Source organism: Lycium barbarum, chromosome 6, assembly GCF_019175385.1.
Source record: "Lycium barbarum isolate Lr01 chromosome 6, ASM1917538v2, whole genome shotgun sequence".
NCBI lineage: Eukaryota > Viridiplantae > Streptophyta > Magnoliopsida > Solanales > Solanaceae > Lycium > Lycium barbarum.
In genome coordinates this window covers 24,999,681-25,014,703 of record NC_083342.1, presented here as the reverse complement: position 1 = coordinate 25,014,703, position 15,023 = coordinate 24,999,681, and the positions used below count along the sequence as shown (strand labels likewise).

The window sequence follows — 15,023 nt, the reverse complement described above, 5'->3', positions numbered from 1 at the left end:
ATATGTCATGTGGCTTTTTTATAGGCTGTCACTTGGCTTAATGTGGTGCCTTTTTCCTTAGTTTTTAATAATACTAGTATCTATACCCGCGCGATGCGCGGTTCATAACAAAAGAAATTAATTATAATATATTAGTAATTCACATCTTCTTCTTCTTTTTTTTTTTTTTTTTTTTTTTAGTTCAGACAGTAATTCCAAGTATTTGAAAATACCTCTTTAGCTTTGTAATTCACGTCTTATTCGTAACATTCACATTTGTTTTCTCTTTATAAGTCAAAATTCTAATACTCCTACATATGAAAATAAACTAAGGGTTATTAAATTGATAAAGAGCAGGCTTCTAAGTTAAAACGGAGGAAGCTCTGAAATCTAACTTTTATAGCAAATTTCTTTCAAAAATTTACGCGCTCCAATTATATTGGCATTCATAAAAAATAAAAAATAAAAAATCATATTAATGCTCAAGTGTTTCCAAGTTATTATTCTTATCATATTTCCTCTTCATACTAAAAATGATTTTCTATTATTCTTCTTAATAAAATTACTTCAATACTAAAAATAAAATTAAAAAAAAAAAACTACATTCAATCTTAAAAAGGTTTATCTTTCAAATCCACTTTAAAAAAAATAAAAAAATTCAATAAAATAATTAACTACAACCTAATCTCTCTATAATGACAACGTTTGTCCGAAAATTTGATGGTTGCTATAGTGAGGTGTTGTTATGATGTATATTGACTTTTGATGTTTGGATCTCATTTAGCTGTTATAAACAAAAGTACACAAAAATTTATTTTTCAAACAAAATATTGTTAATTTTAAAATCTCAATTGATTTTCATATTTCATTAATTACAAATTGAAGTGTCTAATAAATCCATAACTAATTGTATTGTACCGATAAAGAATTAAAATCTAAGAAAAAATATGAATTAAAATCAATTGAAAACTTAAATATTTCAAGTTTGACGTAAGAATTCTACAATTGTAGATTGTTTCGTAAATTTCAGTCTCTTAGTGATAATATGACACTTGAATTGACAAAGATTTTTGTCCAAGCTTTCAGTAAAAAGGAATTCAATAGTTTTCCCTTGATGATTGCCATAAATATTATAATATTTTACTTTTATACATAATATATATTACAAAATATTATTACACAATATTGTATAGCTATTATTGAGAGGTAATTTTACAAAGAACATACCGCTATAATGAATGTCACTGCTGTTGGAGGTAAAATGTTACTATAAAGAAGCAAAACTATAACATGAAAAATCGGTTCCGGAAAAAATTAGACAATTATAGTGAAATGTTGTTATAACGAATGACAATTATATAGAGGTTTGACTGTACCTTTTCTGTTATAAATAAACGCACTCTATTCATCGTGTCACATTACATAGCAAAGTAACAACAATATTTCCATATTTAAATTACATCGAATAAGAAAAGAAACAATCATAAGCAATTGACTACAACTTGGAATTAGAAAAATCAAAATTTACCTTTCTCAAACTCTTAAATAAGAAAACAAACACGTAAACTTAAAGTCATGTAATAATATATATATATATATATATATATATATATATATATATATATATATATATATATATATATATATATATATATATATAATCATCACTCTATTTCTTTTTCTCCTTCAGATTTCAAAGAATGTTGATCCTTTCCCAATAGAAAAATAGTCTAAAAAAAATAAGAAAATGGACCAGCAGTATAAATTAACCTGCAGTGAAAAAGGTAGAATGGATATTATCATGAACGCCTGCATCCAATGAGCTCCTTAGTAAGTTTCCAATCAGGCAAGAAGTACATTCTTTAGGACAGGCAATCCATTCTTGGTAGCAAATTCCTGGCTGCTTTTGCACTTCTGCTCACTGCATTTAAAGGCAAGAACCAATTTTAGAACATAATACCAAAAACATGATACCAAGTGCAGTAACCTGAGTAGGTGAACGTTTATGAAGTCCTAAGCAATATGTGAAGTGTTCAACTAAAACTAATCAATTAACCAAAAACGGGACACTTCATAAAATCCAAAGAATTATAATTCCTTACGTGAGATCAGTTCCATTAGGGAAAGAAGTCAGCCAAAGTGGATCCCGAAAATTGGTAAACGTTGATCGGCTTCCAATTTTCTTTCCGGTGAGATGAACTCTAGCACATGAAATCCCCATCCAAAGACAGGCAATCTCATTAAACTTTTCTTAAGTAGATATTTGATGTGGCTCAAGCATCCCTTCCGCAATGCAAGATCCCACAAGTACATCCAATCAACCCCTGTTCTATGGTTGGCCATCAGTAAAACACGTTCTTGTGATGGAACATATTGTCCAAAAATTCACTTTGGTATCATAATCTTTTCGAATAAGAATGTCCACAATCCAAGCCATAGACAAAATAGGAATTCTACTACTTTCCTACTATAGCATGTGCTGAAGAAGCGCAAGAGTGCAACTGCTTCTTGTGAGAAATTAAGCAAATGTATGCAGTTGAAAGAAGAATTCCCAAACATATCACATCCCTGATAATTGTGAAAGGCGTTAAAGAGGAATGTTTCGATTTCTTCTCAGAGGCAAGAGCCTGACTGAGTTCCATCCTTCTTTCTTCTGTACTCAAGGCAATTATAAGATTTGCGCCTGCTAAAACTTGTTACACGCAATACCAGTAAGTTTATTCTTACAGGAGATTTATTGCCAGAGCAATAGAGGACTACGATTCCTGAAGCACATATCTGCACTTAAACAAAACAGTGCAACGTCATGGAAATAGTGATCCTCAAATTAGAAATAAAATTTTACCAGTAGATGAAGATGAATGCAACGTCAACAACAACGACATACCCAGTATATTCTCCACAGCCACCAAGAAGATATCTAACATGACTTTTCCAGAAGGGTTTAATTCACAACCACAGCGCATTACATTTGCATAAATGCATCAACTGCTGCTACATCCGGAAGCATCTTATTGGTATTAAACCTGACATTACAAATGGTGTTACATCAATATTCTTCGATAGGATGTATAAAAATAAAAGCTGCAAATGATGGACGACTCGGCAATTCGTTTATCTAGTATTACCTCATTTTGAAATCTTCTATGCCTTGTGCTGAGCTCATGGAAAGACTATTAATAGCAACCTCTTAAACATTTGGTAATACCCCTTATATATGAATCACACATTACTTCAGTTATAAGCAAATGAGTATAAACTACAGGAAATTTGCTATTTTTTTCTGCTGGAGTATGGCATTTCAAACACACACGTGTACCTTGTAACAGGTCCAAATCCCTCCTTTCCAAGTTTTATCTTGAGTATAAATAATTTTAGAAGCAATTTTTATGCGATTGATGCTGAAAACTGATAATTTTGAATTGTTACCTTGAGTAAAACTGTTATGAAGCAAATTTGCTATTGAAAAGTGATTCGCCATATAACTATCACAAAGTTTCTTAGTCACATTTACAAATGTAAATTTTTTGAGGATTCAACATATCACACTCTGTTTTGTACTATTTTATTTGATCTAATTATTTTTTCAGATAAAGATTTGATAATCACAATAGCTAGATTCAATTAATGTATCATCGTCAATATTGGTAGCAATAAAAAATACACAATGAAAGAAAGAACCAAGTTACTTGATAGTTTGGGTGCCTTGGTTTGCTTTCAAAAGAGGAAGCATATCAAGAGGTATAAGACCTCAAGAATAAGCTCTTTCTAAATAAGAACCTATAAATTCAAAGTCCTGTTAATTAACAAAATGAGATTGACAGAAGTCACCAATCACCTTGGTGAACAATATAACGATAACAACTAACTAAGATAATTGATATTGATACCGATCGAAACCAAAATGGCCTCGCAGCTTGTTCCCTCAACTCATCGATCTCTCTGTCTTCAGCCTTCTAAATCACCATAAAATAAAAAATTTGTAGAGAATTTTATTTCACCTCCAACTGCATCCAATATATCACAGCCCGGGAAGCAACCTCTGCAAAGAAAAAACAAGATATTAAAATACAACAAAAGAGACGTTAGTGTTACTGGGCATGAAGCAAATATCGATTACTTTTGAGTGCAATTTTTGTAACAGACGTAGCATATCCATTACATGTATCTCTATAAATAGCAGTTTAATAGGAAATACCTGTCACCATGGTGGGTAAATTCAGCAGTCCAACACCTATTTGAATTCTAAATGGGGAAAAAAAAGATTATTCTGAACATATAGAAGGTGAGAACAGTTAGGAATCTTATTTATCAACATCAAAGGAAGTAATCAAGAAAGTATATATTTTATAACTGCCATCATTTTACTCACATTTCATTCCAAAACTACAATAACTGCCATCGTTTTACTGAGAATTCATTCCAAAACTACAATAACGAACTGCCATCGTTTTACTCAGAATTCATTCCAAAACTACAATAACTGTTGTTCGTACAGAGACAACAGTTGCACATGATAATCTAAGTTAGAGAAAAGTAACGTAGATAAGGAAGCATTCATTTATTGCAGACACGACAGTGTGCTGAGAAGCATGAGTTGTTGCTCAACAAATTTGGCGTTGAAGAGACCTCATTGGGTTCATAACTTGTAAATCCGCACAGACCCATTTAAAATTGATACTGATCCTCAGCATAACTGAACTGATATTCAAATGCTACCACTGGCCCATTAGACACAAATCCACCGTTAACAGCCCTTTGCTTAACCAAGAAATTATTAGCAGGGTAATTCACCCCCACTTTGGAGACACCTACAATACCCATATTAGTTTTGGGAAAATGTAGAGAATTAGGAGAAGAGTTCATTAGCGTCAGCAATTGAAGGAGTAATAATCAAATGTTGATGAAGAAATGGTGAGTGTAAGTGTATCTCTTCAAAGACGTCACCATGAATAAATTCTTTTCCCTCAACCTAGAAACTTCTTTATGAATCTGATTCACCAAACTGAAACTGCTGCTATTCTTCGCATAAGGTTTTGTTAAAGTGGGAAACTGGTTCCTTAATTTTTGGAAAGTCTATTTCAAAAATTGCGTCTAAACGTGTATGCGTTATTTCATAGTGAACTTGCAGTTTTTATCTTTCTAGGGTGTTTTTTATCCGTTCAGTTTCTTTTTTTCTTTTTTCTTTTTTCTTTTTTTATTTAATATTTTTCAATTTTGATTTTTGTGGTGATGACACTTGTCATCCCACCATTCTTTTGCATCTCCTATTATATATAGATAGATATAGATATAGATATAGATTTTCAAATTAATTAATCCCTATTTAACTATTAAAACCCGTTAAATAATTATATCTCCTATCCCTCATCCTCTTCTTGTCCTTCACAAGCTTTGTATATGTCACGACCCAAACAGCCGTGAGTTACACCCACACAAATTGCCTAGTGGCAAACCATCTACTTAACCAACCATCCAAATGATTACCACATTACCTAGCCAATTCTAAAACATTCAAGGATATAACAGATAATAAAATCTCCAAATGTCTAATCATGCCAAATATACTATCTAAAGAATGAATAACTGTCTAAAGATAGCATAAATGTTTGAATGAAATAGACTTCTAAAATAGGAAAGATCTTCAGGCGGCCTGGCATGGATAAGATCTCACCCTCGAATCTAGCAGAAATTGGTCTCACCCTAAATATGAGGTCTCATAGATGTCTCTAGAGCACAATCTGCACTCAAAAGAATGCGACAAGATAGTATCAGTACAAACACTATGTACCGGTAGATATCATAAGCCAACTAAGATTAGTATCATGCGTACGGTCACAAGATCAATAAGATAGGCACAATACCTCAAGAAACTATCAACATAAATCATCCAACACCAAAACATCATCAGCCAACACAAGGATAAGGTAAATTCACACAAGTAGAAATCAATAAGAGTAACTCAACCCATGTAATCACCAAACACAATCGTAAATCACAAATTATCTCGATTTTGTCATAAATCCGCACACACATGCTAAATGGTAGTGTTTGACCCATTAGCCATGACCTGTAAAGGACCCATGGTGTCCATGTACCTCTCGCTCCAGAACTGACCTCGGATCACGAGCCCATAATTAGGCCACATCCTCACCCTCTGTCAAATGTGCCTTTTTTATTCATAATATCTTTCTCATCACAATGTATTTCCGTTCCACAGTCAATAAGGAGGAATGTGAACAATTAATAAATCAATATCAAGGAACACAAGTCACCATGTCACAAGTCATATCAAGACTCAAGAATCAATTCATCAATAACATGAATAAGGGATGTTGACACCTAATTTTTGACCTCCCGTAATTTATTTTAAGTGCTCGGAGTTCTTGGACAATAAATAAAATTAGTTGTGCGCCCTAAAGGGTCTAGGTAATTTTTATGAAAAATTATTTGGGATAATATTTCACCCTTTTTAAGTTGATAAAGAAACCTCCAGGGTATTTTAATTTTTTTGTGGAAATTGATGATATTTAAAGAATATTTTTATTGAAATTAATCAAAGGGGGCAAGAAAACCTTTTTTGGATAATTATTTGTTTCATTAATTAAATCAAGGAAAAAATAGATTAATAGGTGATTTTATTCCATTTTATTGCCCAAGTTTAAAGAAATTTACCATTTTACCCTTTAGATCTTGATTCTATGTGCCTTTATGTAGTTGATTAATTTTTCTTTATCTGATTATTTAATTCAGAACCGGTCTCTGCAAAATGATTTTTTTTCTAAGTCGTGTTTTAAATTATTCAAGTCCTAATGGACTAATAATTAGTTTTCTTTACTTATTTATTTATTAGTTCATTTTTGCCCCGGCCTTTTATACATATATATGTATATGCACCATGTATATACCAATATACATGGTTGATAGCATCCATGGTAGCTCAGAATTATTGAAGGACGTGGATGAAGATTTGGAAGTTCCAAGAAGACCCATGACAAGATCTCAAACGAGGAAATTGCAAGACATGCTTAATGGGCTGCAATCAACAATTCAAAAGTGTCTTATGATGGAAGAAGAGCTCCAGCCCAATTCAGATTTTTTCCTCAAGTCTTACACTTATTTGGAGGCCCAAATTAAAGTCCAAAGTGAGATGGAATGAGGTCCAAATCAGCCCCAAAAGAAGAAGTTTCCAGCAGCCCAAAATTAGCCCAAATATTATTATTTTCTAGAATAAATATTTAACTGTTGTTTTAATCTATGTTGACTTGCATTGGTCCAAGTGTGGGTAGTCTTCTAGGTTGTTTTAATCTATGTTGACTGCCTTGGTCCAAGTGTGGGAAGTCTTCTATGCTTCTAGGGAAGATAATTCCCATTTATTTCTATTTTGACTAGCTCCTTCTTTACAACTATATAAAGGGGTGATTGTCATTCATTGTAAAGCAGATTTTGAAGAATATATTATATTGAGAGTTCTTTTGAACCTTTGTGGCATTACTTTAGGATTTATCTTTCAACCTAACTAGTTCCTAGTTCAAGGTAGTAAGATAATTTCTTCCTTGATATCTTTGATTTCTTTTTGGTATTCTTTCGAAGGCGGTTAGTTCTAAATACTAATTGTTGTCCTAAGTTACTCACAAAGCGGTCAGGATCCTAATCTACTGTTTTTGATTTGTTGTCTCAAGTAAAGGCGTTAGATTTCTTCCTATATTCTATACGTTGTTACTTGGATCTTGTCAAGACATTAGAACTAACGTTCTTGAAAATTCGTGGATTGTTCCTTCGAATTTCCCATATCTTTTATTTTCTAGTTTTTAGATTTTTTTCTATATTTGCTTCCGCACTTCTTATATTTTAATTATAAATTTGGGATCTCCCTAACCTCGTTGTTATCAAGTGGTATCAAAGCGGTTCTATCAAGATTCCGTTCTTGATAATCTTGGGGAATTCTTGAAAAAAAAAAAGAGCAAAAAAAAAAAAATTAAAAGTACTGTAGCAGTGAACAGTGACGAAAAAAATTTAGTGTTTGCTTTCAAGAAATTTCTTCCATCTTATTTGTTTTCTAAAGATTAAGATAGAAAACAAGAAGAGGGGATCCTAGATCTTTAAAGATAAGAAGCAATCAATTTTTTTTCTTACTCCTTTTATCTTGTTTAAAAAAAAAAAAGTCCTTTTGTTCGAGTCTTGTTTCAACTAAATTCTAATTCTTTCTAGGATTGGTTCTTCACTTTCTTTAGTGCCCCAAAATTCTTTATTTTACTACCAAGGGTTTGAATCTAGTGGGGTTTAATTATAAATCCATAAAGTGTTTTTCCAAAGGTTATTTGAGTGGAAAAAGGCAAGAGTGAGTGAGAACAATTGAGAAAAAAAAAAAACCAAACTTTGAGTGATAAACTATTGTTTTTGAGATGACTAATACAGGTAGTAGTGATGATGAAAGGAGGGCTCGCCAAGAAGCCGAGATCCGAGGAAGAAATGACTTCACTCTACAAGCTATGCACCAACAATTCGAAAGATGGACCTTGCAATTTCAAGAGATCAAGGATGCCATTGCTGAACAAAATGAGACAATAGCTGAACTTAGGAGGGGAGGTCAACATGTTGTACAACCACAAAATAATCCTAGGCCTCAAAATAGAAGAAATATGCCCCATGGCCCCATTGTAAATCAAGAAAACCCTATAGATGATTTTGTTGATGATCTTGATGTAAATCTAGATAGGGTAGGGAGAGATAGGAGGGGACAACGAGGAAGAGTGGAAGATGATAACATCAATAGCATAAAGATGAAGATGCCAACTTTCAAGGGCACAAGAGATCCAGACTTGTACCTTGATTGGGAGCGGAAAGTTGAAGCCATTTTTTATTGTCACAACTATTCTGAAGCTAAGAAGGTAAAACTTGCCGTTGTTGAATTTTCTGACTATGCTTCTATTTGGTGGAAAAAGCTTACAAGGGATAGACAACAAGATGGAGAACCGTCCATTGCTACTTGGGCTGAGATGAAGAGAGTCATGAAGAAGAGGTTCGTGCCTTCCCACTTTCAAAGAGACCTACAAATGCGTCTTCGAAGATTGGAGCAGGGAACCATGACTGTTGATGAATACTTCAAAGCTATGGATATGGCTATGATCCAAGCTAATTGTGTAGAAGATGAAGAGGCCACTATGGCTAGATTTCTTAATGGTTTAAATAAAGAAATAGCTGATGTAGTAGAGATACAACAATATGTAACTTTAGATGAGTTAGTGGATATGGCTGTAAAATTAGAAAAGCAAATTAAAAGAAAGCATCAAGCTAGCTCATGGAGGAGTCAGCCAAACACCAATTCAAAGAAGCCATGGCCGAAACAAGATGTGACTTCTAGGCCTCAAGAAGGCAAGGGGAAGGCCAAAGTAGATGAAAAGGAGGGAGGTAAAACTTTTAATCCTAAATCACCAAAACCTTCTAGTTCTATTCAATGTTACAAATGTCATGGAAGAGGGCATATGATGCATGAATGTCCAAATAGAAGAAATATTCTCATGAAAGAAGATGGAGAGTATGAGAGTGAAAAAAGTGAGGTAGAGGAAGAAGAGGGAGGTGTGAGTGAAGATGATGTAGAGTTGCCTAATAGTGGTTTTGTTGGGGTAGCTAGGAAGATTCTTGATGGAGAAAATGAGAGTAAAAAAAGTGAGAAAGAGGAAGAAGAGGGAGGTGTGAGTGAAGATGATGTAGAACTTCCTTTTAATGATAGTTTGGTTGCAGTAGTTAGGAGGATTATGGCTATCAATTTGGGAGTCAATAGTGAAGAACAAAGGGAAAATATATTCCATACTAGGTGTGGGATAAGGGGGAGAACTTGTTCTATGATTATTGACAGTGGTAGTTGTGCTAATGTAGTGAGTTCACACTTGGTAGATACGTTAGGGCTTGCATGCATGAAACACCCTAAGCCCTATAGACTCCAATGGTTGAATGATAGTGGTGAACTGAAAGTCAACAAACAATGCATGATTTCATTCAATGTTAGCAGGTATGAGGATGATACTCTTTGTGATGTCATTCCTATGCAAGCTTGTCATATCTTGCTTGGTCGTCCATGGCAGTTCGATAGGAATACTTTTCATGATGGAAGGAAGAACAGATATTCACTTGAGCTTAATGGCAAGAAGTATACTCTTGCACCTTTAACACCTTCTCAGGTGTTTGAAGATCAAAAGAGATTGAGGGAATCAATGGAAAAACAAAGGGGACAGAAAAAAGGTGAGCTTGAGGGAAAAGAAATGAAAGATGGCCAAGAGAGAGAGAAAGAGGGCAGCAACTTAAGCAAAGAGGTAAAAGAGGGTTTGAGTGGAAAAAAAGAAAGTTTTGGTGAGAGGAAAGAGGCTAAGGGAAAGAAAAAAGAGAGTCTCTATATAAAAGCCAAAGAGTGTTTGAATGCAAGAAAAGAGGGACAGCCCATAATACTACTTACTTACAAAGAAGTCTTGATTAATTCTGAGCTACTTACTTCTTCTTTGCCAAGTAGTGTTTTTTCTCTTTTGCAGGACTTTGATGATATCTTTCCTGAAGATATTCCTAAAGGTCTTCCACCTTTGCGTGGAATTGAACACCAAATTGACTTTGTGCCTGGTGCACAGATTCCAAATAGGCCTGCTTATAGGAGTAATCCTGAAGAGACAAAGGAGTTGCAAAGGCAGGTTGAAGAGTTGTTTAAAAAAGGGTTTGTGCGAGAGAGCTTGAGTCCTTGCTCAGTTCCTGTTCTATTGGTGCCCAAAAAAGATGGATCTTGGAGGATGTGCGTGGATTGTCGAGCTATCAACAAGATTACGGTAAAGTATCGTCATCCTATTCCTCGTCTTGATGACATGTTGGATCAATTGCATGGGTCCAAAATCTTTTCTAAAATTGATCTAAAAAGTGGTTACCATCAGATTCGAATGAATCCTGGAGATGAATGGAAAACTGCTTTTAAGACCAAATATGGGCTTTATGAGTGGTTAGTTATGCCTTTTGGCTTGACTAATGCACCCAGCACGTTCATGAGATTGATGAATCATGTTTTTAAGGATTTTCATGGAAAGTTTGTGGTGGTTTATTTTGATGATATCTTGATCTTTTCTAAAACTCTAGATGAGCATGTAGAACACCTAAAACAAGTTTTTGAAGTTCTTAGAAAACAACAATTGTTTGCTAATCTCAAAAAGTGTGCCTTTTGTGTGGATCGTGTGGTATTCTTGGGTTTTGTGGTCAGTTCTAAGGGAGTTGAGGTTGATGAAGAGAAAATCAAGGCAATTAGAGAGTGGCCTAAACCTAAGAGTGTAACTGAGGTTAGAAGTTTTCATGGGCTTGCTAGTTTTTATAGGAGATTTGTTAGAGATTTTAGCACCATTGCTGCTCCTCTAACTGAAGTTATCAAGAAAGATAAGGGTTTTACATGGGGGAAAGACCAAGATGATGCTTTTAACTTGTTGAAAGAAAAATTATGTTCTGCTCCTCTTTTGCAATTACCTAATTTTTCTAAGTCTTTTGAGGTTGAATGTGATGCTTCTGGAAAAGGAATAAGTGCTGTTTTAATGCAGGAATCCAAGCCTATTGCATACTTTAGTGAAAAGTTGAGTGGGGCTACATTGAACTACTCAACTTATGACAAAGAGCTCTATGCTTTGGTAAAGGCTTTAGCTACTTGGCAGCATTATTTGTGGCCTAGAGAGTTTGTGGTTAAGACTGATCATGAATCCTTGAGATATTTGAAGAGCCAAGGTAAGCTTAATCGTAGGCATGCAAAATGGGTTGAATTTATTGAAACTTTCCCATATGTGATTGCTTACAAGCAAGGAAAGGAGAATGTGGTTGCTGATGCACTGTCAAGAAGGTATGTCTTAGTCTCTACTCTTACTTCTAAGCTGATGGGTTTTGATCAAATCAAGGGCCTTTATGCTAATGATTCTGATTTTGGCAAGGTTTTTGCAGAATGTAAGTTGGGTCCTTATGAACGGTTTAATCTTCAAGATGGATTTCTTTTTAAGGAAAATAAATTGTGTATCCCTAATTGCTCTTTGCGTGAATTGTTTGTTAGGGAAGCACATTGTGGTGGACTCATGGGACACTTCGGAGTGCCCAAAACATTGGATATACTTGCTGAACATTTCTTTTGGCCAGGCATGCGAAAGGATGTTGAGAAAGTGTGCTCTCAATGTCTTGAATGTAAACAAGCCAAATCGAAAGTGTTACCACATGGTTTTTATACTCCTTTACCTGTTCCCACTTCCCCTTGGCTTGATATTTCCATGGATTTTGTGTTAGGTTTGCCTAGAACTAAGCATGGTAAGGACAGTATATTTGTGGTGGTAGATAGATTTTCAAAAATGGCTCGCTTTATTCCATGTTTGAAGACTAATGATGCATCACATGTGGCTGATCTGTTTGTAAAAGAAGTGGTTAAATTACATGGTATACCTAAAACTATTATTAGTGATAGGGATGCTAAGTTTTTAAGTCACTTTTGGAGAGTTCTTTGGGGAAAGTTGGGAACTAAACTACTATTTTCTACGTCTTGTCACCCGCAAACTGACGGGCAAACAGAAGTAGTTAATAGGACTTTAGGGAATATGTTGAGGGCTGTTCTAAAAGGAAAATTAACATTTTGGGAAGACCATTTGTCCATGGTAGAGTTTGCCTATAATAGAACTGTCCATTCTTCTACAGGTAAGTCTCCTTTTGAAGTTGTTTATGGCTTTAATCCCCTCACCCCCCTTGATTTGCTGCCTTTGCCTACTGATAATATTGTTAATCTTGATGGTAGGAAGAAGGCTGAAATGATGAAGAAGATTCATAAACAAACAAAGCTTGCAATTGAGCGGAAGAATGAGCAGACTGCCTTAAGGAGAAATAAGGGGCGAAAATCTGTTATTTTTAAGCCCGGGGATCAAGTATGGGTGCATTTCAGGAAGGAAAGGTTTCCTGCCAAAAGAAGATCCAAACTAGACCCAAGAGGAGATGGTCCATTTGAAGTCCTTGAAAGGATTGGAGACAATGCTTACAAACTTGATCTTCCTAGTGAGTATCAAGTTAGTGCTACTTTCAATGTTTCTGATCTTTCCTTATTTGATGCAGGTTTAAATTCGAGGACGAATTCATCTCAAGAAGAGGGGAATGATAGCATCCATGGTAGCTCAGAATTATTGAAGGACGTGGATGAAGATTTGGAAGTTCCAAGAAGACCCATGACAAGATCTCAAACGAGGAAATTGCAAGACATGCTTAATGGGCTGCAATCAACAATTCAAAAGTGTCTTATGATGGAAGAAGAGCTCCAACCCAATTCAGATTTTTTCCTCAAGTCTTACACTTATTTGGAGGCCCAAATTAAAGTCCAAAGTGAGATGGAATGAGGTCCAAATCAGCCCCAAAAGAAGAAGTTTCCAGCAGCCCAAAATTAGCCCAAATATTATTATTTTCTAGAATAAATATTTAACTGTTGTTTTAATCTATGTTGACTTGCATTGGTCCAAGTGTGGGTAGTCTTCTAGGTTGTTTTAATCTATGTTGACTGCCTTGGTCCAAGTGTGGGAAGTCTTCTATGCTTCTAGGGAAGATAATTCCCATTTATTTCTATTTTGACTAGCTCCTTCTTTACAACTATATAAAGGGGTGATTGTCATTCATTGTAAAGCAGATTTTGAAGAATATATTATATTGAGAGTTCTTTTGAACCTTTGTGGCATTACTTTAGGATTTATCTTTCAACCTAACTAGTTCCTAGTTCAAGGTAGTAAGATAATTTCTTCCTTGATATCTTTGATTTCTTTTTGGTATTCTTTCGAAGGCGGTTAGTTCTAAATACTAATTGTTGTCCTAAGTTACTCACAAAGCGGTCAGGATCCTAATCTACTGTTTTTGATTTGTTGTCTCAAGTAAAGGCGTTAGATTTCTTCCTATATTCTATACGTTGTTACTTGGATCTTGTCAAGACATTAGAACTAACGTTCTTGAAAATTCGTGGATTGTTCCTTCGAATTTCCCATATCTTTTATTTTCTAGTTTTTAGATTCTTTTCTATATTTGCTTCCGCACTTCTTATATTTTAATTATAAATTTGGGATCTCCCTAACCTCGTTGTTATCAATGGTGCATATACATATATGTGTATATATAGATAGAGGCCCAGCCTTTTCAAATAAAAAAAAATAAAGGACCAGGCCCAGTCCAAAGGACCAGGACCCGGTCCATTAAGAGGTTAAAAAGGGGGGAATATTATACTCCTCCCACCCGTTTCACAAAAGAAGACCCTAGGGGTCTGTTACAAAACAAAAAAGAGAAGAGGCGACTAGGGGGAAAAACCCTAGCATCGCCTCCTATTCACCACCTGCCCCACCTCTTTCTCAGTCCTGCCCCATTGTGTTTGACTCGTGGCGTGGAGAGAGAAGGAGAAGCCATTAATGCTTCGTCCTTCTCTCCATGAAATCAGGCCAAAAAAGCCCTTAAAGGTACAATCCCTTTCTTTATATATTTTTCTATCATTGTTGTCGATATAGAGGCTTGTAAGCCATTTATTTCGTTGTTACACCTTAAATCTGGACCGTATGTTTGAGTTTGTGAGGAGGACTTGCATAAAATTTGCAAGTCCCACATCGGTGATAGTAGTTCTAAAGCCATTCTGGATGTCACGACCCGACCAGGGGGCCATGACGGGTACCCGGAGCTGACTACCGAGCACCACTCATCATGCTAACCTAACCATCATACCCAGCCTGTACACACATAATCACCAAGACAACACACACACACACACACACACACGCATATATATATATATATATATATATATATATATATATATATATATATATATATATATATATATACATAAGCCCTCACGGCAGCAAAAGGATATACAACAATGTACTCTGGGGTGGTCATGAGACATCTACTACCCACACATATGTATCTACGAGCCTCTAACTGGAGTACTGAATATAAGGACGGGACAGGACCCCGCCATGCCCTCAATATGTACACAAAAGAATATACCCAAAATCTGCAACTCCGGAGTAGTGGAATGC

At 35.1% G+C, this 15,023-nt stretch overlaps 1 pseudogene; it reads right to left on the bottom strand.

Moving 5' to 3' along the window:
* Positions 1–1,652: 1,652 nt before the first annotated feature.
* On the bottom strand, positions 1,653–5,373 carry LOC132643642 (probable 1-acyl-sn-glycerol-3-phosphate acyltransferase 4; annotated as a pseudogene).
* Positions 5,374–15,023: the final 9,650 nt, after the last annotated feature.